The sequence below is a fragment of the Pseudophryne corroboree genome, chromosome 3, assembly GCF_028390025.1.
Source record: "Pseudophryne corroboree isolate aPseCor3 chromosome 3, aPseCor3.hap2, whole genome shotgun sequence".
Taxonomy (NCBI): domain Eukaryota; kingdom Metazoa; phylum Chordata; class Amphibia; order Anura; family Myobatrachidae; genus Pseudophryne; species Pseudophryne corroboree.
In genome coordinates, this window is record NC_086446.1 from 425,009,369 (window position 1) to 425,032,553 (window position 23,185).

Sequence of the window (23,185 nt, forward strand, 5' to 3'; positions counted from 1 at the left end):
TAACATATAAGACAGTGGACAGCAGAAGGTGGGGTCCCCTCCCTATCCTTTACTTATCTCACCTATAATTCTGTACCCTCTCATCCAGATGCGAGACTACTCTCTGCAATGCCCGTAGTAACAGAGAATCTGCGCTATTAACTGGACAGCAGAAGTACTCTTGTTGCTCATCCTCTATTACACTCTCTCATTTGTGTCATAGTGTTTCAATTACTGCCATATTTCAGCGGCAACGCCCAATCTCATCCGATCTTGGAAGCTAAGCGTTGATAAGCCTGATTAGTACCCAGTTGGGTGACCACTTGGGAATATCAGGTGCAGTAAAGACTTAACCTCTGATCACAAACAGCAGAAGTGTTAGAGCAACTTCTGAATTTTAAAGTCTGTACCTACTTCTTGGCTACTCCCTCAATAACCTTAGATCGTTACTACCATTTTTGGCAATCTTGGTGTTGTTTTCTTATGAATGTCATTTGGAATCAAATTCTTACAAACGTCTTTTTACCTTAGGATCTTCTCTGTAGCAAACATAGCCCCTACCAGGGGATTGCCATTAGTTAATTATCATTTCAATTGTGAATTATATTATAATTATACTCACTTGTTCCCTCTATCTTGATCAATTAGGCAAATGGACTTCTAGTAACCTACTATCACCACAATTGTGATTACATTTCAATTTCATTTATTTGTGCCCTTTATCTTGATCAACTAGGCATATAGTTGTTTTCCATATTTTCACCATAGGTGCTCCTAATTGTTATCAGGCTTATCCTGATTTCTGTTAATTAATTTTGAATCAGATTCTTCTTTCCCTGTGTGGAATTTACTAACAAATGTATTTATTTATATACTTTATACATTTGAACACATTTCTCTGTGGAGATTGTTACCAATATATGTATATTTTGTGTATTTGAACATTTTTCTGTATCAACCCTCCCTTTTTTTATGCGGAACTAAATTAAAAGCTAAGTTTTAATAAATTTACAAATTTCAAAGTGTGCCCCAACACAGAGTCTTTCTTTTTTCTCCTTCCTATCCAATTTATTACTGACTCTGGGAGCACCACCAACCTATAATAATTATCAGGTACCTTTTTTTAAAGGATCTCTATGCTTAGTATTGTTGGTTAGTTTAACAGTTTTCTACAAGTTTTGTACAAACCCATGTTCATTGCTATAATAACTTTCCTGTGCGGAACCAAACCAAACCCTTCTGTTAACCATACAGTGAAAATGTAAGTGAGATAAAAGCAGATTAGGTGACTGTATGTATTTGGCACATAATAAACAGATTAAGATTTATAAATGCTCTAGTGTAACCCTATGCACGCAGTAAATGCTGTGGTGAAGCTATTTTAATAATGATAATCATATTTTTTTATTATTACATCACTGTTTTATATATATATATATATATATATAGATATATATATAGATATATATATTGTTATATTCATATTTTTTTATATTCATGCAATCACCAGTTGTGGCTATTAATAGCCGCACATGTACACACGTTTTGAATCATACTATTCAGACTGTTTATAACTACCTGTCCTAAGTGCATTTATTGACATGGATTATGACTGTGTTTTGGTTTACAGTGGTAACCTGGCAACAGTCCCCCACGCCACCGTGTGACGGCCCGGGAAGTGGATATCCGGTCATGTGACTAAGTCCTGGGCCGGAAGTCCAGAACCCGGAAACCGGACAGTGGCGCGGAGAGGACGGCTGGAGGCGCGCTGGGTAACATATTTAAATTTGTTTTTTACACTGTTCACATTTGTGTGTGTCCTGATGACGAGGCTGCGTACCCAGAAACATTGATAAGTAAACACCAGCTTGTTTCACCACTTAGCAGTCTCCTGAGTGCCGCCGTTGATCATCCTCACTATATATATATATATATATATATAAATATCCAAGTACCGGCACTCGCTGTATACTAAAGGTATACTTAGCCGGGTGTCCTCCAATCGCAAAACCAGTTCGTGGTCGCAATCCATGTACATCTCCCAAACGGCGACACTCCGGAATCAATAATGCTCTTTAGACCCTAGCTACGGCAAAGTTTCAGCACACTTTACTGTCTTGAAAAAAGCCGCCGTTTGGGATGTATATATATATATATATATATTCCAAGTTTAGGAGTGCACTCACCAGTCCATTTGTAAAATCATCAAATCTTTATTGTAGCATGGATGTAAAACTCATACTGACGTGACCGAAATGTCGGTATGATTTTTACATCCATGCTACAATAAAGATTTGATGATTTTACAAATGGACTGGTGAGTGTACTCCTAAACTTGGAATATATGTTCTTAAATGGGGATTATTTTTTACCACTTATGAGGATTGAGTGACACCCCAGCAAATTGCTTTTGCTATATGTGTGTGCAGACATATGTATATATGTATATATATATACAGATATATATAGATATATATAGATATATATATAGATATAGATATATATATATATATATATATAAAAGTATGTATATGTGTGTGTATGTGTATATGTGTCTATGTGTGTATAATGGGCATGAGCGCTTACAGATTGTGTTCTTACATAGGGTTTGAGGGGAGGGGGAGGGGGATAGTTGAGGGGGCCCCCAGAGATATCAGTGTAGGTGGCTCCATGATTTCTGTTGTCGGGCCTGGCTATACAGGGCCGGTGCTAGGGTGTTCGGCGCCCCCCTGCAAACTATAAATTTGCGCCCTACCGCCCATAGATAATAAAGGGTCTGTGTGCGGCGAAGGTGCGCACCGCAAAAATAGAGTGCCGGACCCCTTGCTATGATATATATATATATATATATATATACATACATACATACGTGTGTGTGTGTGTGTGTGTGTGTGTGTGTGTGTGTGTGTGTGTGTGTGTATGTGTGTGTTTTATAATATAAAATGTTTGGGTGGGTGCATGTCACAGCTACTTACCGCTGAGGGCATCAGCTCAGCTCCACTCCACAATAATATACCCCCATAATATTAATACGCTCCCACCCCACCACCCAGATATCAGTAGTATACCCCCATAATATTAAAACGTATTCACCCCACCACCCAGATAGCAATAATATACCCCTATAATATTAATACACCCCCTCCCTGATACCAATAATATCCCCCCATATGTTACTGCAACCCCATCCTCTTAACATTACATAACCCTCATAGATAACATTAATACACCCCCTTCAGTTCCCCATATACTTACCTCAGCATGAAGGAGGCTGCCTGGTCTTAGCAGACTGCGGAGCTGGAGTTCAGGGGGAGAAGCCGAGGAGAGACAACCACAGACAGGGTAAGGAAGGGGTGGAGATTAGGGTAGAATAAGATAAGACATAGGGTAGAGGAGAGAAAGAGGTGGGGCTTCACAGAGCATAGGGGGGCGGAGTCTGAGCTTGGACGGAGTAGAGGCATCCTCTCTGCAGCCCATTGGTGGCAGTAAGAGATGAGCAGTTCATTATCAGCTGCTGCGTGACCACAGAGCCAGGGACAAAACTCTTATGCCACTCATTTGGCACTTGTGCTGGTGGAGCCCGGTGACCTGGGGGGGGCGGGGCTACTGTTTTTCTGAAAACACAGGTCTCTGACTTCCACTGTTACCTTAGTTCCGGCGCCTGCTGCTGCTGGGAGGAGGGATGAGCAAGACGGACCCTTTTCCTGCCTGCACCACATGACAGCGGCTCCCGGGATTACAGTGTAAGGCCAAGTTGTTATATTCTTCCCCACCCCAGCTTCACACTGCCAGCGCTGCTGTCTGTCATACAGTGTGACAAGCGCAGCGGCAGCCGGCAGCAACACTGGGCTGGACAGCAGCGGGGATGCAGAGCAGGGAGAGCACCTCTCCCGTCAGGCGCCTACCTGCTTTGCATCCCTTTGCTGAGCGGGTTCCGCCGGCTCTGCCAACACAGCAGTCCCACCAAAGACCACCGAAAACCCCAGAGGAGGACACCATTGGTATTTTAATGCCAATCACCATGCATACTGACCGGTCTGATTTTGGGCCATCCTCCCTCCATTACCTCCTCCTCAGGTCCACTGGTGCAGGCAGGCTGCATAGAGAGACCAGCAAATCATGAGACAAGTGCATTTCTAAGAACTAATATCAAATTCTAAAACCCCTTCATGTTGCCTTATAGCAGGTATTCCCAACCACGGTCCTCAAGGCACACCAACAGTGCAGGTTTTAGTGATATCCAGGCTGCAGCACAGATGGTTAAATCAAAATAACTGAGCAACTAATTAAGGCACCTGTGCTTAAGCCTGGATATCACTAAAACCAGGACTGTTAGTGTGCCTTGAGGACCGTGGTTGGGAATGCCTGCCTTATAGGCTACTAAGTAAATTAGTAAAAACATTCCGAAATGCGGAATTTTTTGAGCGAGCCTGAGATAGTGAAACCTTTGTTTTCTGATGGCTCAATGTACACAAACTTTGTTTAATACACAAAGTTATTAAAAATATTGTATGAAATGACCTTCAGGCTGTGTGACTATGAAACATAAATGAATTGTGTGAATGTACACACACTTTGTTTAATGCACAAAGTTTTTTAAAATATTGGCTAAAATTACCTACAGGCTGTGTGTATAAACTGTATATGAAACATAAATGTATTCTGTGCTTAGACTTGGGTTCCATCGCCATGATATCTCATTATGGTATGCAATTATTCCAAAATACAGGAACAATTCGATATCCGAAATACTTCTGGTCCCAAGCATTTTGGATAAGGGATACTCAACCTGTAATAAGTAAATAAGTAAACCATTAATCTGTTAGAAGAATGCAGAGGAGTAGGTGCCATACTGTACTTGTATGGGTAAATCTGGGATTAGTGAATGTCAAATCAGAATGTATCCATTTTCATTTGTAAATTTTGCTGAGTGACATATTGTATATTAGAAAACTTGTGGTTATAAGTTAATTCTCACAACCTAGGAAAAAGCCCCAGTCAGAGACCCAGAGGCAGCTACTGTACTACATGTGGCTTTTTTTCATGGTTTTGTCAGGTCATCTCTTGTAACCCAAGCAACAACTATCTCCTCTCCCATATGTGCTCACTAACAAGCACCCCCAGGACCTAGAGTTTTATGCCACTATGGACATATTAAATGTCCTTCATTTCTTTATATGAGGCTTTGCTTGCTTGTCCACTATCCTCTTATGATCTCTGAATGTTTCGTCTGACCTAATGAACATGTTTACAAGCGTAGTATATAAAGCTATATATTTCACTTGAAAAAATTCAAGGGTTAATAATATCTAAACACTCTATGTTCAGTTCTGTACTGTTGAAATTTGCACAAATAACCACAGCAAATATGCAGTAATTAATGTCAAAATAATCTGTTACCATAACAACAAGGCCTAAAAAATACAGGTTGAGAGTAAATTACTTTTTTAATAATGTACTATAATGAAGATTTTTCTTTTTCTTTTTATGATCACCTGCCATAAACCCACATTAGTGACTAGTGACACTAAAGACACTCTGTAGTCAGAAATTTTACTGGACAATAGATATGAAGAAAACCAGCACTGTCTAATCCCATGCCCTCCAACTGTACCTTTTTAATAGGTACAGTACCTTTTTTTTATGGTCTGTACCGATTTTTGGCTCTCCAAACTCCCATTGGAAGTATAGGAAAAGGGGCGTAGCCACGCCCCCTTTACCCGTGGCCATGCCCCTTTTTCGAATTTGTACCGATTTTTCTTTGTAAGATGTTGGAGGGTATGTAATCCTGTCCTGATACCTGCAGTCAGGAGGTCACCGTACATTATTGAGGAACCCAGCACTGTCTGATCATGTCCTGATATTTGCAGTCAGGAGGTCACTGTACATTAGATAGGCACCCAGCACTGTCTTGGCTGTCCTGAAATCTGCAGTCAGGAGCTCACTGTACATTAGATAGGAACCCAGCACTGTCTGATCCTGTCCTGATATCTGCAGTCAGGAGGTCACTGTACAATAGATAGGCACCCAGCACTGTCTTATCCTGTCCTGATATCTGCAGTCAGGAGATCACTGTACATTAGATAGGAACCCAGCACTGTCTGATCCTGTCCTGATATCTGAAGTCAGGAGGTCACTGTACATTAGATAGGAACCCAGCACTGTCTGATCCTGTCCTGATATCTGCAGTGAGGAGGTCACTGTACATTATTTAGGAACCCAGCACTGTCTGATCCTGTCCTGATATCTGCAGTCAGCAGATCACTGTACAATAGATAGGCACCCAGCACTGTCTGATCCTGTCCTGATATCTGCAGTCAGGAGGTCACTGTACAATAGATAGACACCCAGCACTCTCTGATCCTGTCCTGATATCTGTAGTCAGGAGGTCACTGTACAATAGATAGGCACCCAGCACTGCCTGATCCTGTCCTGATATCTGCAGTCAGGAGGTCACTGTACAATAGATAGGCACCCAGCACTGTCTGATCCTGTCCTGATATCTGCAGTCAGGAGGTCACTGTACAATAGATAGGCACCCAGCACTGTCTGATCCTGTCCTGATATCTGCAGTCAGGAGGTCACTGTACATTATGTAGGAACCCAGCACTGTCTGATCCTTTCCTAATATCTGCAGTCAGGAGGTCACTGTACAATAGATAAGACACCCAGCACTGTCTGATCCTGTCCTGATATCTGTAGTCAGGAGGTCACTGTACATTATTTAGGAACCCAGCACTGTCTGATCCTGTCCTGATATCTGCAGTCAGGAGGTCACTGTACAATAGATAGGAACCCAGCACTGTCTGATCCTGTCCTGATATCTGCAGTCAGGAGGTCACTGTACAATAGATAGGAACCCAGCACTGTCTGATCCTGTCCTGATATCTGCAGTCAGGAGGTCACTGTACAATAGATAGGAACCCAGCACTGTCTGATCCTGTCCTGATATCTGCAGTCAGGAGGTCACTGTACATTAAATAGGAACCCAGCACTGTCTGATCCTGTCCTGATATCTGCAGTCAGGAGGTCACTGTACATTAGATAGACACCCAGCACTCTCTGATCCTGTCCTGATATCTGCAGTCAGGAGGTCACTATACAATAGATAGACACCCAGCACTCTCTGATCCTGTCCTGATATCTGCAGTCAGGAGGTCACTGTACAATAGATAGGCACCCAGCACTGTCTGTTCCTGTCCTGATATCTGCAGTCAGGAGGTCACTGTACAATAGATAGGAACCCAGCACTGTCTGATCCTGTCCTGATATCTGCAGTCAGGAGGTCACTGTACAATAGATAGGAACCCAGCACTGTCTGATCCTGTCCTGATATCTGCAGTCAGGAGGTCACTATACAATAGATAGACACCCAGCACTGTCTGATCCTGTCCTGATATCTGTAGTCAGGAGGTCACTGTACATTATTTAGGAACCCAGCACTGTCTGATCCTGTCCTGATATCTGCAGTCAGGAGATCACTGTACAATAGATAGGAACCCAGCACTGTCTGATCCTGTCCTGATATCTGCAGTCAGGAGGTCACTGTACATTATGTAGGAACCCAGCACTGTCTGATTCTGTCCTGATATCTGCAGTCAGGAGGTCACTGTACATTATGTAGGAACCCAGCACTGTCTGATCCTGTCCTGATATCTGCAGTCAGGAGGTCACTGTACAATAGATAGACACCCAGCGCTCTCTGATCCTGTCCTGATATCTGCAGTCAGGAGGTCACTGTACATTAGATAGGAACCCAGCACTGTCTGATCCTGTTCTGATATCTGCAGTCAGGAGGTCACTGTACATTAGATAGAAACCCAGCACTGTCTGATCCTGTCCTGATATCTGCAGTCAGGAGGTCACTGTACAATAGATAGGAACCCAGCACTGTCTGATCCTGTCCTGATATCTGCAGTCAGGAGGTCACTGTACAATAGATAGGAACCCAGCACTGTCTGATCCTGTCCTGATATCTGCAGTCAGGAGGTCACTGTACATTAAATAGGAACCCAGCACTGTCTGATCCTGTCCTGATATCTGCAGTCAGGAGGTCACTGTACAATAGATAGACACCCAGCGCTCTCTGATCCTGTCCTGATATCTGCAGTCAGGAGGTCACTGTACAATAGATAGGAACCCAGCACTGTCTGATCCTGTCCTGATATCTGCAGTCAGGAGGTCACTGTACAATAGATAGGAACCCAGCACTGTCTGATCCTGTCCTGATATCTGCAGTCAGGAGGTCACTGTACATTAAATAGTAACCCAGCACTGTCTGTTCCTGTCCTGATATCTGCAGTCAGGAGGACACTGTACAATAGATAGGAACCCAGCACTGTCTGATCCTGTCCTGATATCTGAAGTCAGGAGGTCACTGTACAATAGATAGACACCCAGCACTCTCTGATCCTGTCCTGATATCTGCAGTCAGGAGATCACTGTACATTATGTAGGAACCCAGCACTGTCTGATCCTTTCCTGATATCTGCAGTCAGGAGGTCACTATACAATAGATAGACACCCAGCACTGTCTGATCCTGTCCTGATATCTGTAGTCAGGAGGTCACTGTACATTATTTAGGAACCCAGCACTGTCTGATCCTGTCCTGATATCTGCAGTCAGGAGATCACTGTACAATAGATAGGAACCCAGCACTGTCTGATCCTGTCCTGATATCTGCAGTCAGGAGGTCACTGTACATTATGTAGGAACCCAGCACTGTCTGATTCTGTCCTGATATCTGCAGTCAGGAGGTCACTGTACATTATGTAGGAACCCAGCACTGTCTGATCCTGTCCTGATATCTGCAGTCAGGAGGTCACTGTACAATAGATAGACACCCAGCGCTCTCTGATCCTGTCCTGATATCTGCAGTCAGGAGGTCACTGTACATTAGATAGGAACCCAGCACTGTCTGATCCTGTTCTGATATCTGCAGTCAGGAGGTCACTGTACATTAGATAGAAACCCAGCACTGTCTGATCCTGTCCTGATATCTGCAGTCAGGAGGTCACTGTACAATAGATAGGAACCCAGCACTGTCTGATCCTGTCCTGATATCTGCAGTCAGGAGGTCACTGTACAATAGATAGGAACCCAGCACTGTCTGATCCTGTCCTGATATCTGCAGTCAGGAGGTCACTGTACATTAAATAGGAACCCAGCACTGTCTGATCCTGTCCTGATATCTGCAGTCAGGAGGTCACTGTACAATAGATAGACACCCAGCGCTCTCTGATCCTGTCCTGATATCTGCAGTCAGGAGGTCACTGTACAATAGATAGGAACCCAGCACTGTCTGATCCTGTCCTGATATCTGCAGTCAGGAGGTCACTGTACAATAGATAGGAACCCAGCACTGTCTGATCCTGTCCTGATATCTGCAGTCAGGAGGTCACTGTACATTAAATAGTAACCCAGCACTGTCTGTTCCTGTCCTGATATCTGCAGTCAGGAGGACACTGTACAATAGATAGGAACCCAGCACTGTCTGATCCTGTCCTGATATCTGAAGTCAGGAGGTCACTGTACAATAGATAGACACCCAGCACTCTCTGATCCTGTCCTGATATCTGCAGACAGGAGGTCACTGTACATTAGATAGAAACCCAGCACTGTCTGATACTGTCCTGATACTGTGCAGTCATCAGATCACTGTACAATGAGCCCCAGCACTGTCCATTTCTGTACCAAACTGCGGTCTGGAGGTCACTGAATATTGTCCAATTCTGTCCTGAAAATGTGCGCTGAAGCCATTTTCCTTCTTTGCCATAATGTATATAATAAAAGTTAGTCTATAATTGAGGTAAATTATGAGATGTGTCCATTGACCAGCATATTCTTTAAGACTGATCAGTGAATCAACATCATATACTCTCTGGTGTACCAAATGACTTATCACAGGTAGATGTCTGGTAGCCAGTGGGTTAACCAATTCTTATCAATGTTAAGTACTGCATGACCCAGTGAAAAGGATCTTGGGAAAACTAATTTGCATTTTGAGGACCTCTCAGGGATCCTTGTTAATGATTATGCTAATTAACGCGGGATCGAGCATGACAGTTATATGAAGGGATGATTTGCAAAAATCATATTTTTCCGGCGAGGTTATTATGAGACTCATTAAGCAGAGAACAGAACATTAGACAGAGAAACTCTGTCCCGGGCACAGACTCTCTAATTATTTGCTAAATGGACTAATGAAATTGTGAGGAAATTAAAGCAAATCGGGTGCAGAGTGTGAAGGAGGGAGAAGTGAGGAGGGGGGGGGGGTGCTTTGGGCAGGGTCCCTCCTTGACATCACAGTTTAATTTGATTCCAAACAAATACAACTCTAAATACCATTTGGTCTCTTGTATCTTTTGCTATCGTAGCTCAAGGGCTAAGATTCATTTCAAAACATTATAGATTGGTTTTATTGTCAGTCAGAACAGTGTTGATGCCACAGCCATATGATGCTTCCCATGATGGGAATTTGGGGAAGAGCGTCTGATGCTGCTTTTGCTATTTGGTGGCCGACGCAAGAGCCCAGTGTTTATGTACTGAAGTATTTTGTCAGTCTGTTACCTTTTCCTGTTGTTGCAGGGCCTGATCATGAGTCAGACAAAAATCAATGCGGTTGGATCTTGCAGATGTCAGCATTGTACGCATGCACCATAGGAAGAAATCAGCAACTGCTCATGTGCCGGATCAAGTACACGTAAAGATTGTTAGTGCATATAGATCGATCTGTCCGTTGACAGACCACACGTTCCATGAAGTGAGTGTTTCTGGGCAGTAACTGGGAGCTCACCATATAATGGCAGGAAGTTGGAACTGTTTGGGTTTGTGGGAGCGTTATGGACTTGTAGTTTAGGCTGACTTTGCATGATTGTAGCATGGTCGGTCCGCAGTTTATTGGCACTGGAGGCGCCGTTAGGGATATATAATATTACTGAGTTAGGTCCACAGGAGTTCATCTCTTTACAGATGTTTTACATATTTTTCACATTAGCGCTTTTTTATTTTCATGCCACTACACACACCATCAGTATCTCACGAGTTCTTTATGTGAATCAGTATATGATTAAACAGAAATATTTTATATCACTTTACCCCGTGCACTATCACGTTTAAAAATTAGTATCCCTCTGTAACACATCGCCCTTCCATCATATAGGAAGGCTTTCTGAGGGCTGTAGTTCCACAGAGGTTCCAGCATGATTGTTCATATAGCTCATTTCATGCAATTGCAGACCATCACTAGTACACATTATATTGATCCCTGTTTTGGTACAGACTTCACGTTACTTTTTTCCCCTTCACTAGATGCAGCTGGCACTTTTTTTGCCTGATTATAGTCCTGAACGCCTAATGAGCCGATATACCCCGGTCTGACTAGAAATACATTTATGTATTCATATATAGATGGGTTGATGTTCATGGACAACGGTGCCAGTCCTGTTGTAAGTTTTTAGTGGTTTTTGGTTTTTATTCTTTATTTACTATTTCTTCTTACAGTCCACTCGCATGACCGGGAATAAGCATCCAGGTAACTATGATGCAGTGGTTAAGCATGACGCAGCGGGTCTATGACCAGAAGCACGGCCAGGTGGTCCTGCTACCGGGATTCTATGCATTGTGTCGGGCTTCTTTCGGGGTATAAAGGTATGTCTTTTAGTTTTTATATTACTCACCTTGACAAAGGGGTATTGTTGCCCTGAAATGTTGGCGATGTGATGTGTTTCAATACACTTTGATTGATTTAAGACTCCGAGTCTCACTGTTTCCTCCCTGTGGTTGTTCCAATGCTTTCCAGAGGGCACCCAGGCAGATCTATATGATATAAGAGTGCGGTCCGAATCCAGATATCATGGATATTGCTGGTTTGAACAAACTGGCCTGGTCCGCCCTTACAGTTTTAAAGCTGCTGCAGTGCTTTGCGGTAGTGGCTAGAAAGAGGTGGCTCTGCCTCAGTGGTGACGCAGTGAATGGAGTCTGCCTGACACCCGCAAAGGACGATGGGAGGAGGAGCTGCTACGGCCGGTATGTGCAGCAGCCCTCCTCCCAGAGTGGTGGCCATATTCGTTAGGGGCATCCAACGCAAGAATGCCTAGACTGCTCTCACTCACATCATCATTCAAATGTATTCGTCCCGACCAGGAGGCGGGGGCGGTGGCGGGCGCAACGTGCATTGGGGTCAGGCAGGCACAGGAATAAGCAGCGATTAGTGTGCTGCAGGCATAGCGTGTGGGGTGTACCAGACATTAGGGGGTGCCTGTACGCACCAGGCACCACCCATGCGCATGCCTATGGGTGGCTACTAAAGATGGGGATATGAACAGTGCTTCTGATGCACTGGGCCACCCCTTCTTTGAAGTTTACCTTGTACTTTGAGAAAAAATGATCAGCATTGCAGCTGAGCAGATCTATGTAGTGTGTGGCTGCAAATGATTTGATGTGTGGCTGCACCCTACATTGATCTGCTCAATTGCAATGCTGATTATTTTTTACAAAGTACAAATAGGTTCACATTGTTAGGAATCTCATGGTTTCTATTCAGGATCAAATAGACCAATGAGTAGGGTGTTTGACTGGAATGCAACATATTATAAGTTTGAATCCTGGGTATGGCTTGAAAATGTGTTCTTTAATAAAAGGTATTGTAGCTGGAAAACAGTGAGCTCTCAAGTCAAGTGCATGAATGTGGTATAAAGAGGATTTGTGTCCAAATCCATTTTCTTACAGTGTTTTATAAATGTGTGTGCATAACATATATGTATACGTGTGTGTGTGTGTGTGTGTGTGTGTGTGTGTGTGTGTGTGTGTGTGTGTGTGTGTGTGTGTGTGTGTGTGTGTGTGAGAGAGAGAGAAAAATGACAGAAGCACCTCCTAGTGCAATGGGTTATAGATGCCACCCATGTGTGTGAAAACAAATCAGTGGACCAACAACAAATCTTTGTAGCTTATCTCAAATCTTTGAGTGATCCACACGTAGTCTACACTCATATGGAATTTTTCAAATGCTTTTAATATGCACCCACAACATACAAAGAAAGCATAAAAACAAACACAGTGTAGTGCAATTAAAACAAAGAACCCAGGGACAAAAGTGATTGCCCGTACATTGCTTTTAAAAGATGAGAGCTTATCTGAATATGGTGTGCAGTCACAATACCCAACGCATTTCGTCTAGGCAGGATCCACGTATCAACCTTCTGACTTCCTCAGAGATAAGGATCTATAACCCTTTATAACAAAAGAGGAATTTCCTATGCAAAAGGCACTCTGGATGGACTGATAACTTTTATGTATCAATGCAAACTGTTGCAGCACCGAACTGGTTTGTTCTATCTATCTATCTATCTATCTATCTATCTATCTATCTATCTATCTATCCTTCTACATACAGTACATACATATAAATAATATATTGTGGGAAGGGGCATTATAGCATTGGCTTTCTCTGGGATCAATTTTGTCATGCCCCTTCCCCACGAGGGAATCAATTACATTACTTAAGCCCAGTACACATGGGGAGAGATGTGTGCTGAGCGATCTATCAGTGATCGCTTAGCACACATCTCTCCCGCCGCTCAGCACACAGCGCAATGTGTGCTGAGCGGCGGGGGCGGGTGAGGGGGGGGCACTCATTTCACCCAGCAGTGAAATGAGCGACCTGCTAGATTGTGACTGCATACAGGCCAATCTAGCACCAGCGATAGTCAGATTGCTTAGAATTTAAGCACGGATCTCTCAGTGTGTACCCCCCTTAAGGTTCTCTATGGAGCAGATGTACTAAGCCTTGGGAGCATATTTATCACAATCCACATCCAAACTGTGGATGGGTTGTGATAAATTCATACAAAATTGCCTTGTGATAATTGAATACATTGCAAGAATGTATCAATTATCGCATGCAGGAACATAGCTTGCGAGAAAGTTCTGTGCCTGCAAATCCAGTTATGACCACAATTCTCTGTATCTTTTGTGTAAAAAGGATTGCACCAAGTATATGCACCTCCACCACCAGGTACCCTCCAACGTGCGCATGACTTCCCCTACCCTTACACTTACCTGCAGCCAGGGTCAATGATCCAGGAAGGCAGCTGGAAAAGTGATAAAGTGGAAAGTGACAATGCACCAGCCACTCAGCTCCTGTGAAAAATGGCAGTTAGAAGCTGATTGGTTGGTACTTTATCACTCCAATTCTTAGTACATCTGCCCATGAGCAGTACTGAAGAGAAACTCCTCTAGTCGTCAGGTCATCTGCGTTCTCATATATATTGAATAAGCTCACAAAATGTCTATGTCCATTGTCTGTAAACAAGATACTGTATGCCAAAGCTTGCTGAAACTCAATATTTAAAAAAATACTGATGTCATTGTCTTTCCTCTGCCCCTTCTATTAGTTCCCTCTCTGTTGACAATGTCACAAGCTCATCCTTTCCCCAAGTCCGATATCTAGATGTCAACTTTGATTTTGCTCTTTCCTTCAAACTCCTCTCTTTCATATACAAAGGTCTGAAGTTCTTAGTTGCTCCCTACATCTGTAACCTCATTTCCTAACAAGCTCCTTCCGCTCTCTTAGCTCTGCTAATGATTGCCACCTCACCTCCTCCCTGATCACCACTTCCCAATAACTCATTCAGGATTTCTCCTGTGCTGCTCTTAATCTCTGTAATGCCCTCCCCTGCAATGTTCCATTACACTTTCATTCAGCCTTCAAGCATACTCTTAGAACTTTTTAATTCTAGCATACCAACCTTCAGCGTACAACCTCATATCACCCGTGTCTCTCTTGCCTCATGCCACCCCTGTGTCTCTCCATACTAATGCCACTTATGTCTCGCAATCTCATGCACCCTGTTGTCTGTGATTCGGTTGTGTAACTCCTAGAGACATTGGAGGCACTAGCCACCAGGATCCAACTGTCAGAGGGGCACCAAGAAAGAAATACAGATGGAGCTGCTGAACTAGGGCAGATGTATCTCCACTCTTTTCATAGTGATTTGCTACAGTCACTGCTAAGTTGCTAACTGCTGTCCAAGTTAACAAACCCTCTTTCCAGCCCCTTCAACTGAAGACTCTTGGAATGTGAGATAACTGATCAAAGTGTGTATTGTATATAGTGAGCTACAGCTCTGCTGATGTGTCTTATTATATGATGAAAGACAGGAGAGCAGACGTTATTTTAAGGAAATGCACTGATTATTCTAATAAAACTTTTAGGCAGGTTCCATAAAAGCCTGGAGAGAGATAAAATTCTGAGAGATAATGTACCAACCAGTCCGCTGTCATTTTTCAAACACAGCCTGTAAACTATAAAGCAGAAGCTGATTGGCTGGTACTTTATCTCTCGCAAGTTTTATCTCTCTCCTACCTTTGATAAAACCTTATCACCACAATTAGCTGCAAAAAAGGAATCTTTATTCTCCCAGAAGCACCATTGGCAAGTTGCTGGGACATTAGCACATGTGCAAGATAGAGCCACTGGGAGGCACCACCTTCTATTTTGTCTCTGGGCACCTGGTATGAACTTCCACCCTGCTGATTCTCTTTTGTCTGTGTCCCCCCTCCATCTCCCTCCCAATATATATAATCTTTGCCCCACCCATCTTCTACCTCTGATCTCTTTCTCAACTCCCCTAATGGAAAGGGGGGAGAGTTTGTGAGTGGGGCCACAGGGATTGTTGCAGTGTGTGTGTGGGGGGGGGGGGGTTCTAGTTACAAGTGCTGACAGGAATCTTACCCTACATTTGCATCTCTGCCCCTCCACACTCCACTACTATATGTCTCTTACCACTGTGTCTTTTTCTCCCCTTCCTCCATCTGTCTCTTTCATCTCTGCTGACCCCTCTCTTTGAGCAGACCCTCATCTTTCTTCTCTGTCCCCCTCACTCTTCTCTCTTTCCTTTCTGTCCTGTTCCAAACTGCTCTATTTCACCTCTGCCCAAAACCCCCCCAACCCCTCTCCCCCCCCCCCCCTCTTCCCCAATGTCTCCTATCTCTATTTCTCTATTTCTCTTTAATGAGTGGGGGCAGGGGTTATCATTTGGATGTATATGTGTATATCATCTGTAAAAGTCTGTATTTATGTATTCTGTAGGCAGTTTTATCCCCTTGTATAGCCATATGGAACCTTGATGATGGTATTTTAAATAAAATATAATAATAATAATAATAATAATAATAATAATAACAACTATGTAATGATCAGTGATTTGTCAAAATCGCAGATTTTCACAGATTTTTGAGATGTAATTTAAAGCTGGCTGTTTTTTTTTGCTTTTACAAAAATCACTGTGTTAAGTTATGCAGCAAAAAATGCAGATAATCAATCATTTTTGACAAATGCCCATTTCCCCTCAGTCACAATTTGAATTGTTTTTTGGGACCACATACAACAAATCTGAGAGCCCAGAACTCTGAATCTGTATCACTACTGAAACAGATCTCCGGCTGTCCATGTCCCCGTCTTTGGGAATTTTCTATGGTACTGAAACACAGACCTTAGGATAAGGCGCTAATTTGTAGCTCATTTAAATCCTTGTCAACCTGTCACCTTTCAGGGAGAGACTCATTCCTGCTAGAGACCGCTCTGAGACAGTGATGTGGTCACGAATGAACAGTGTTTTTATTTAAAGTAATGGAAATGGAGCAGTAGTCTAGTCCCTCTGCTCTCCCGTAGGCTCCCTCCCTGTCTTCCTTTTCTGTTCTGCACATGTGATGGTGCTGCAGGAAAGGTTATGCAGAGCTTTGGGGGGCAGTCTGCATAACCAGCATGACATACAGAACATGCTAACGGCATATGAGCTATACTAGGTAGAGGTGAAAGAATGTTATATAGTCTACAGAAGAACAAAGTATATACAGGACTGTTCTTCCTGTAATGTATGCTGTTCTCATTCGCTAACACCTTATACAGTATATCCAAGTAATTTATACCTGCCTCTATAATATACATAGCGATATCTATTTTCTCTACTCTCTATATTATGAATAGCAATCTTTGACTTTGTTCCCCTCTCAATATTATGCACAGCAATCTCTAACTCTCCTCTCTCTCCTCACCTCTTCTCTCTCCGATATGCACAGCTATAGCCCTCTGTTCACTCAATGATATTATATACAGCTAGCTGCTATCTCTCTGTCTATTCCTCTTTCTGGAGTATGCACAGCTATCTATCTGCCTGTCTATTATACATACATACCTCCCAACTTTAGGTTGTGTCAAGGAGGGACATTCGCACACGCAAAGTGCGCGCCTGCCCGAAAGGCACATGGCCTGTGGAAAAGGAGGTGTGGCTTCACGGAGGGCCCATGATCACGAGCCACGCTCCGTTTTCGTCACTGAGGGGGCATGCCCAGCGCTCTGTGAGCTGCTGGCATGCCCCCTCTCCTCCAGCCTGCACTGAATAGACACTGTGCGCATGCACACAGCGTCTATTCCAGCGAGTGCAGGAGCCTCCCAACTGCCCCCCATCCCCACACTGCGGGACACTGTGGCCCGAGGGTGGGACAGCGGGACAGTCCCCAAAAAACGGGATTGTCCCGTGAACAGTTGGGAGGTATGTACATAGCTCTCTCCGGGGGGTAAATTTACTGAGATGGGAGTTCTATTTAAGATGGGATGTTGCCCGTAGCAACCAATCAGATTCTACTTCTCATTTATCTAGCACCTTCTAGAAGATAATGCATAGAATCTGATTGGTTGCTATGGGCAACATCCCATATTAAATAGAACTCCCATCTTAGTAAATTTACCCCCAACTCTCTTCTTTTTGCACCTGGCTCCTTTCTCTTTTTACCTCTTTCTGCACCTGTCCCAATAATGGGCCTAATTCAGACCTGGTCGCACGCAGGCTATTTTTGCACTGCTGCGACCAGTTTGTGCAGTCTCTGCACAGCTCAGGACTTACCCGTTGCGATGAACCAGGACGGAGCTGACATCAGGATCCCTCCCTGGAAATGTCCGAGCACACCTGCGTTCGCATGGACACTCCTGGAAAACGGTCAGTTGACGCCCACGAACGGCCTCTTCCTGTCAATCTTCTAGCGATCGTCGGTTTGATCGCTTTCTTCGTTAGATCCGTCGCTCCCTGGCAACGGCCGTCACCAGGGAGCGACGCACCTGAGCATTGCAACCCATTCGCAGGCGCACTTCAGACCTGATCGCACCGCTGCGAAAAATGGCAGCATGCGATCAGGTCTGAATGACCCCCAATATGCACAGCTATCTTCATTCCTTTCTTTGCAATGTGCCTAGCTTTCTCTCACAGTGCCTAATTCAGATGCGATGCAAAGTGACTTTTGTATGCAAATTGGTCGATGTTTTCTTACTGCGTATTCGCAGCAAGTAAATTGCGATGGCGGTCACACCGAGGAATTAGTCGCAAAGTGAGTGACAGGAAGACAGAATTTGGGGGTGGTTATGGGGAGTGGTTGGGTAAACACAGGCTTGTCATGGCCGCTCAGGTGGCATTTTCTGAGCATGCAGAAATTAGCAGTTGTGTTCTTACTACTGGAGAGCCCTGAGTCTCTGGAGAGCAGCCCAGCCTGCGCATCTTCATAGGCATTCAGACTCTGCAAAGTGACCCAATTTGAAACAATGGTATCAATTTATCAGAAATGATATGCCATGGGATGGAATGGATATGACAGCAGTGGGTGTCCCTATGCCATACTTGCTGATATTTTGGCTGCCCATTCCTGGAGGGAGGGGTAGTGCGACATGGGGGGGGCGTGGTGGGGATGAATGGTGGTGTGCGGAACAGGGGGTGTGGCCGCATGTTCATGTCTTTATGGCTGCGCTCCTACAACGCAGTGCTGAGATTATCATCATTGTGAGGCAGGGGGTGCGGCCACGAGAATGCGATTCAGTCCGAATTGCATCATTGGACCCCTCCCAGACTGTCCACCTTGGCCTGAAGCTTTAGGGATTGCTAGGGGTGCGGGCAGAAGGAGCCCGGCCAGGAAACTTGGCCACTCTTTCAGGGAGGCTGGGAGTACCACCCAATTTTTGGAAGCCTCCTGGCCGTTCCGGAACAGTAGTCAAGTATGCTCTATGCTCAGGTTAGATTCTGCCCATATTAGTATATAATCGCAGTCGCGTATGGCAAAAGATAGCAACAGCAAGAACAAGCACATCTGAATTAGGCCAACTGTGCGCCTGTCTATATAGTATACACAGCTCTCTCCCACTCTCTTCTCTCTCCCCTCTACATCTGTCTCTATAGTATGCATGAGGTCCTCCTACTTTCCTCCTGTATATATCACTGCTGCTTCTATTATTATAGTATTCGCAGGTACCATTTGGCCGTAGTCTCTATAATAGAAATGGGCAACCTAACCGTTACACCTTTAATAGGACCACACCTAACCTTTAACCTCTGACTAAAAAAGGCCCCAAAATGGCCGCACCCCCATACCACCTTTACCAAAATCCAAAATGCTCTCAAACTTTTCACATGCCACAAAATCACACTTGCCAACTTATTATTTCTCCCTTCAGGAGATGGGGAGATCCATATGTGAGAAGGGTGCAGTGCCGTGCCTGCTGCCATGCAAGTGTAGACTGGATTCTTATTTGGCATTGCACCCTCTCACCTCCAGGCCCTGAGATGAATCAACAGTCCTGATACACCAACTGGACCCGGACACGATGATCTAGGAGGAAGGAAATGAAATGAAGTCCTTCCTAAACGCAGACCACTACACCCACCACACTGAGATTTGTTCTTGGCCTCAGACCCCGAGTTTTCACCTATTGTTACTCATGCACCAGGTGAAGATTCAACATTGCACCAGAGTGCAAGGTTAACTGTCCGCCCAGAAGGTAGGTAGATAGGTAGGGACACACACATACACAGGGACTAACCAACAAAGATGGGTCTCACCATCGTCAATCTTGTACCCTGGCTGTCAGGAGACAAAGACACCACTGCTGTGCAGGGCCTAACTCTAACTTAGTGTGGCAAACAACTACACTGACTACAACAGTATCGGCCTCAACTGATCACTGTATTTAGTTCGGCACAAACACTAACAAAACAGTCTAACTAGGGCCAAGATTTTATGCAGCCTTGGGCAGTGATAACTTGTACAGTAATAAGGTACTGACCAACCAGCTCCTAAATGTCATTTTTCAAACACAGCCTGTGACATGGGAGTTGGGAGCTGATTGGTTGGTACTTTATCACCGTGCTATTTATCACTCTCCAAGGCTTGATAAATGGGGGCCTAACTTTGCCCAGCACAGAAACAATAAACACAGTACAGTACAGTACAAGAATGAGATACGGTTCTGTCCCTTTAAATTCTTGACTACAGGTGTTGCATCCTGCTACCTGTCCATAGCTGGCCAGCTCTTCCCAATCCTTGTCTATTAAAACTAAGTACATGAAGCTGGACCTCTCCCCCACATAGGGGAAATTACCTAATTGACTGGGGAGTGGGCGCCGCACAGCTTGCCCACATCCCCACACTGCCATTTGTTAGGTCTGCTGCCTAGCCTGATACCGAGGCACACATTTTGTAACACTGGGGATTGGGCTTACTGCTCAGACCCACTATCAGGGGCTCAGGCCTTGCTGGCCTGCCTTACTGAGGGGCACACTAGTGATCTGGGCCTAATGCCCATATCACCTTATAGGCTCAGGCACTTCTGGTAGGTGAAAGGTGACCTCACAGAGGTCTTACCTGTCCATTGGAAGAGGCTACAGAGGGGAGCTTTGTTAGCTCTTTTACTTTCCCCGTTTATTAGCCTCTCCAATCCTCAAATTTTTTCTTCCGCGGGCCAGTGGCGCTGCTTCTTCTTTTCTTCCTCCAGTCAGTGCTAGGAATCTTCTTTTTTGATCCTGTTATCTTCTGGCCGTTTCTACGGCCAAAGGAGTGCTACCACGGGCATCTTCTATCTTCCCCTGGCGCCACCTGACTCTCCTCTCTGTTCTCGGCAGCGTCGTACGTCACAAGCTGGGGGCAGCCTGAGCTCTGACGTGGTGAGACCTGATTGGCTCACCACAGCTGCTTCTCATAAGCTGCCACTCTGCGAGCTGTGATTGGCACTTCGACAGGTGCTGGGGACAGAAACACCACCCCAGCGCTGTCCACTGTGACACAGATCCCCTGCATGCAGCTACTCTTCCAATGCTGGGAACCGACATATTGTCTCAGCAATGGTAACAGATGTGCCCGATGGAAACATATGGGAGCAGGGCTGGGTCCATTTGTGAGTCTATTATCCAAATCTCATAGAATGGCATCATATTGGCCCTGCCCCCTCCCCTATGGACCCACAAATCATGACATTATCCACCCCATCCTGCCCATTCCAATAGGAAGGGAGCATGATGCAGATGGCCTTCTACTCTTCCAAGAGTCAAGGATCTCCCATACCCCCCGAAAATTCTGGTGTCTCTTGGACATTTCGCAGAGTGAGGTAAGTTTGCACAAATTAATTACTTAAATCACGCAGTCTGAAGGTTGCAGATGGAGGGAGACTACATGGTGCAGACTGCACTTTCTCCTTCTAATCTTATTGATGCGGACTTCCCTACATTATGCATAAGAGGTGAACTGATGCAGAGAACAGCAGCCTCTATTACGTCTGAGCAGGAGTAGGCTATAGAGCTGGTTAAGGCTTAGCGGCCATTCATGGCTCTGGTTCTACATACTGTAGGGACTGCCTGTTTCTGTAGTCTTTTTTTTTTTTAATTGCAACTAACTTCTACCCTTATCCCTATGTTCCTATGTCTTTTTGCAGTTTCTTGTTTGCTGGGGCTCTAATCTGGCTGACCAGAGATTATCAGGGCTGGCACTGGCTGGCAGTGTAGTTTTTTAGCCAACATAGAGTAGGATGTCTAGTCGGACAGACAGGGTGAACAGCCAGTTAAGGCAGAGGTCTAATCTACTTCCCTCCCTTTTCCCTCAGTTTGTCCTTTTGCTTGCCCTTCAGTTTCCTGTTGTTGACTTTTCTGACTCCTCGTCTTCACTCGCAGCTTTGTGTAGACTTATCTCTATTATTTAGCACATGAAAGTGGCAGATGATTGTAGCCTCCTGTAGCACTGCATTCCTGTAGACTGGGTAATCGTGATGGTGCTCGGTTGGCATTAATGTAATATAGTTGGAGTTATTAATGTAATGTGGGGGGGTCATCTAATGTATAGCTGGGCTTTCATTAATTGCCAGGGATATCAAAATAATGTATGGGCTGCTCATGTAATATTGAGGTTACTTAGAGGGTGGCTATTTGTCATACATGACAATGGTAGGAGGTGGGTCATATTTGAGAAATTGGTGCTTCTGTAGCCAATACAGTGTAAAGTATGGCATCCCCTCCAAATTGGTCCCTGATTCAGATTATAAGTAATTTGATGCACTGTTGCCCGTCTGTGGGTCTGAACAAGTCAGAATAGTTTTTGATGCGCTCAAGTATCCAGTAGCGTGTGTGGTATGCAAGGTAGATAGTAACTAGGTCGACAGTGTCTAGGTCGACCACTACTGGTCGACAGTAACTAGGTCGACATGGCCTAGGTCGACAGGTCAAAACATCGACATGAGTTTTTTTATGTTTTTTTGTTGTTTTTTTCTTCGTAGAGTGACCGGGAACCACAATTAGTGCACCATGTCCCCTCGCATGGCTCGCTTCGCTCTCCATGCTTCGGGCAAGGTGCCTCGCTTCGCTCGGGACAGATTACCATTCCAATCGTAGTCCATGTGGATCGTTGAGTATGAAAAGGTTAAAAAAAAGAAAAAAATCGTGAAAAACTCATGTCGACCTTTTGACCTGTCGACCTAGAACATGTCGACCTATAGACCCTGTCGACCTAGTTACTGTAGACCAATAGTCATCGACCTAGTTACTGTCGACCTAGAGACCGGTTCCCCCAGTAGCAGTCCTTGTGCTTAGACCCAGTTTTTGTCTGCTGGTCCACTCTGTGTAGACTTTAACAACTGCAGCCTCAAACAATTCTCCAGTGCAGCAGTATTGCTAATGCTCATGCCCAAGGACGGTTTAAGAGAGGAGGGGGCATACTCCTCTCTGTGGGCCCCCTCCTGTCAGCGGTGCCATAGACTAATCTCTAGTAAGCATGCATGGGTCTACGAAAACATGGCCCCCGTCATATTCCTGGAAACAAATCTTTATGGTGCATGCGCAAATTACTGGGAAAATGGGTGCTATGCCAATATTATGAGTGATTTCTCTGACATCAGCTGCACCG

General features: G+C 44.6%; 1 pseudogene; it reads left to right on the forward strand.

Moving 5' to 3' along the window:
* The first annotated feature begins 208 nt into the window (after window positions 1-208).
* On the forward strand, window positions 209-327 carry LOC134887285 (5S ribosomal RNA; annotated as a pseudogene).
* Window positions 328-23,185: the final 22,858 nt, after the last annotated feature.